Source organism: Piliocolobus tephrosceles, chromosome 13 (genome assembly GCF_002776525.5).
Source record: "Piliocolobus tephrosceles isolate RC106 chromosome 13, ASM277652v3, whole genome shotgun sequence".
NCBI classification, from domain to species: Eukaryota; Metazoa; Chordata; class Mammalia; order Primates; family Cercopithecidae; genus Piliocolobus; species Piliocolobus tephrosceles.
Window position 1 is genome coordinate 779,249 of NC_045446.1, and position 4,456 is coordinate 783,704.

At 42.0% G+C, this 4,456-nt stretch overlaps 1 non-coding gene across 1 annotated transcript; it reads left to right on the plus strand.

Moving 5' to 3' along the window:
- Positions 1 to 397: 397 nt before the first annotated feature.
- LOC111520651 lies at positions 398 to 499 on the plus strand. The gene has a single exon (XR_002724732.1). It is a non-coding gene; the product is annotated as a U6 spliceosomal RNA (small nuclear RNA).
- The last annotated feature ends 3,957 nt before the right edge of the window (positions 500 to 4,456 follow it).

The window sequence follows — 4,456 nt, forward strand, 5'->3', positions numbered from 1 at the left end:
AGAGCGAGACTCCGTCTCAAAAAAAAAAAAAAAAAAAAAAAACAGATCTGAAATCATTAACCTACTATTTCACCTTAAGCCACCAGGAAAAGCAAGAATAAAACCGAAAGCAAGGAGAAGGAAGAACATAACAAAGATGAGAGCAAAGATGGTTTATTTGAAAAGATCATCAAAATTGACAAACTTGGTAGACTGATTGAGATAAAAAGAAGACTCAGATTGCTAAAAGCAGGAATGAGAGGGGAGATTATTATTCACCTTACAGAAATAAAAATGATTGTAAGAGAATTCCATGAATAATTGTGTGACAAAATATTAGATAACTTAGTTGAAGTGGACAAATTCCTAGAAAGTTGTGACTGAAGCTAACTCAAGAAGAAATAGAAAATCTGAATAGTTGCTCACTTTGGCAGCACATATGCTAAAATTGGAACTACAGAGATTAGCATGGCCCCTGTGTGAGAATGACACACAGATTTGTGAAGCATTCCATAAAAGAAAACCCAAATAGACTTATAATAAGTAATTAGATTGAATTAATAATTTACAAACTTGTCACGGCCGGGTGCAGTGGCTCATGCCTGTAATCCCAGCACTTTGGGAGGCCAAGTCACTCGGATCACTTGAGGTCAAGAGTTCTAGACCAGCCTGGCCAATTTGGTGAAGCCCCGTCTCTACTAAAAATACGAAAATTACCTGGGTATGGTGGTGCACGTTTGTAATCCCAGCTACTTGGGAGGCTGAGGCAGGACAATCTCTTGAACCCAGGAGGTGGAGATTGCAGTGAGCCGAGGTCGCACCATTGTATTCAAGCCTAGGCAACAAGAGTGAAACTCCATCTTAGAAGAAAACCCAAAAACCAAAAAAAAAAAAAAAATCTTGTCACAACAATAAGCTCTGGGACAGGTGGCTTCTCTAGAAAAATCCCACTTACTGAGCTTGTCATTATTTGAGTTCTACCAAACACTTAAATAATTAATACCAGCTCTGGCTGGGCGCGGTGGCTCATGCCTGTAATCCCAGCACTTTGGGAGGCCGAGATGGGTGATCATTTGAGGTCAGGAGTTCAAGACCAGCCTGGCCAACATGGTGAAACCCCATCTCTACTAAAAATACAAAAATTAGCTGAGTGTGGTGGCGCGCCTGTAGTCCCAGCCACTCTGGAGGCTGAGGCAGGAGAATCACTTGAAACCGAGAGGTGGAGGTTGCAGTGAGCCAAGATTGCGTCACTGCACTCCAGCCTGGGCGATGGAGTGAGACTCTATCTCAAGAAAAGAATTAATACCAGTCCTTTACAAACTCTTTGGAAAAATAGGAGGGAATACTTAATCCATTCCATAAGGCCAGTGTTATGCTGAGATCAAAACTAGACAAAGACATGACAAGAAAGGAAAATTACAGGCTATTGTCATGAATATAGAAACAAGAATCTTCAACCAAATGCTAGCCAGTTGAATCCAGCAACAACATATAAAAAGGATTATACAGGCAAGGCGTGGTGGCTCACACCTGTAATCCCAGCACTTTGGGAGGCCGAGGCAGGTGGATCATGAGGTCGGGAGGTGGAGACCAGCCTGGCCAACATGGTGAAATCCCGTCTTTACTAAAAATACAAAAATCAGCTGGGTGTGGTGGCGTGTGCCTGTAGTCCCAGCTACTCGAGAGGCTGAGTCAGGAGAAGCGCTTGAACTTGGGAGGTGGAGGTTGCAGTGAGCCGAGATGATGCCACTGTACTCCAGCCTGGGTAACAGAGCAAGACTCTGTCTCAAAAAAAGAAAAAAAGGATTATATACCAGATTCAAGTGAGAATTGTCCCAGGAATGCAAGGTTGGTTTAACATTTGAAAATCTGTCAATGTAATACTTACATTAATAAAAAAATACCTGATCATCTCCATAGATGCAAAAAACAGGATTGGAGGATTAAAACTTAATACACAAATGGTTAAGACAGTAAGGTACTAGTATAAGGCAGATACATAGATACTGAGATAACATTGAGAGTGCAGAAGTAAACCTTTACATTTTTGGTGAATTGATTTTCAGCAGGAGTGCCAAGACAATTCAGTGGTGGGGGAAAAGAATAATCTTTTAAACAAATGGCGCTGGGATGATGGATCTACATGTAGAAGTATGTAAATGGACTCCTACCTTACACTGTGCACAAGAAATAACTCCAAGTGGATCATAAACCCAACTGTAAGAGCTATGAGACTTCTACCAAAAAAAAAATAGTAAGTTTTTGTGACTGGAATTTTTTTTTTTAGGCAGAGTCTTGCTTTGTTGCCAGGCTGGAGTGCAGTGGCGTGATCTTGGTTCACTGCAACCTCTGCCTCCCAGGTTCATGCGATTCTCCTGCCTCAACCTCCTGAGTAGCTGGGGCCACAGGCCTGCACCACCATACCTAGCTAATTTTTGTGTTTTTTGTAGAGATGGGGTTTCGCCATGTTGGCCAAACCCCATTTGCTTGCCTCGGCTTCCCAAAGTGCTGGGATTACAGGCATGAACCACTGTACCCAGTCTGGAATAGGATTTCCTAGGTGACAACAGATGTGCAAATGACAAAAAAAAAAAGTTGATTTGGACTTAATAACGTGTGCTACAAAATACTATTGAGAAGGTGAAATGGCAACCTGAGAATGAGAAAATATTTGAAAACCATGCACCTAATAAAGGGCTTGTTATCTAGAATATATAAAGAACTTCATGATAAGACAACTAAATTAAAAAATTGATGAAGTGTTAGGGGCCGTGGGTGCGGTGGCCACACCTGGAATCCCAGCATTTTGGGAGGCTGAGGTAGGTGGATCACCCGAGGTCAGGTGTTCAAGACCAGCCTAGCCAACGTGATGAAACCCCGTCTCTACTAAAATACAAAAATTAACTGGGTGTAGCGGCACCTGTAATCTCAGCTTCTTGGGAGGCTGAGGCACAAGAATCACTTTAACCTAGGAAGTGGATGTTGCAGTGAGCTGAAGTCATGTCACTGCACTCCAGCCTGGGCAAGAGTGAGACTGCATCTCAAAAGAAAAAAAAAAAATTGATGAAGTATTAAAATATACATTTCTTCCAAATTGATTTACAAATGTTCAGTAAGCATATAAAAGCCATCAGAAAAATGCAAATCAAAATCACAATGAGATACTGCATCACACTTACCCAGATGGCTGTAAGAAAGAAGGTGAGGCCAGGCACTCACAGCTGTCATCCCAGCACTTTGGGAGGCCAAGGTGGGTGGATCACCTGAGCTCAGGAGTTTGAGACCAGCCTGACCAATATGGTGAAACCTCATCTCTACTAAAAGTACAAAAATTAGCTGAGCGTGGTGGCAGGCGCCTGGAATTCCAGCTACTTGGGAGGCTGAGGCAGGAGAATTGATTGAACCCGGGAGATGGAGGTTGCAATGAGCCGAGATCGTGCCACTGCACACCAGCCTGGGCAACAGAGAGAGACTCCATCTAAAAAACAAATAAAAAAAAAAAAAAGGTGGACAATAACAAGTGTCATCGAGGTTATGGAGAAATTGGAACACTCATTCTTGTCTGGTGGTGATGTAGAATGGAGCTGCCCTTGGAAAACATCTTGTCAGGTGCCTGAAAATGTTAAACAGAAATTCCCATGACCAGGAATTGTATTCTTAGATATGTACCCAAGAAACATAAAAACATATGTTGATAGAAAAACTGGAACATGAAACGTTCATAGCGATGTTATTCATGATAGCCAAAAAAGTGCAAGCAATCCAAAAATCCATCAAGTGATGAATTGATAACGAAATATGGCATAGCCACACAATGGAATTTTACTAAGCATTAAAAAGTAATGAAATACTAATTAATACTACCTTGAAAACTATGCTAAGTGACACAAACCAGTCACAGAAGCCCACGTATTATTCCATTTATATGAAATGTTTAGAAGATGTAAATACATAGAAATTGGTAAAAAGTCCACTGCTACTTGCTAGGGTCTGGGAAGGGGTGAGTGGTGAGTGAGTGGCTGACTCACCTTGTGGGGAGGTGAAAATTTTCTGAAGTTAGATTGATGGACAACTCTGTGACTGCACAAAAAGCCATTGAATTACATGCTTTAAATGAGTGAATTGTATGATATGTGAATTATTTCCCAATAAAACTGTCAAAAAAAGATATGCCCGTTAACATTTGTCAGAGCCACACATGCATTTACCTCTGTGGCTTTATAGCAGAACAGTTAGTACTCTTTGAACCCTTTTATTCCGGTTTGCTTCTCTGAGGGTTTCTGTACTGAGTCTCGTCCCTCCTGTGCGTGAATAAAGAGAACGAGCCGGGTGTGGTGGCTCACACCTGTAATCCCAGCACTTTGGGAGGCCGAGGTGGGTGGATCATGAGGTCAGGAGTTCAAGACCAGCCTGATCAACATGGCGAAACCCTGTCTCTACTAAAAATATGAAAGTTAGCTAGCCGGATGGCGGGTGG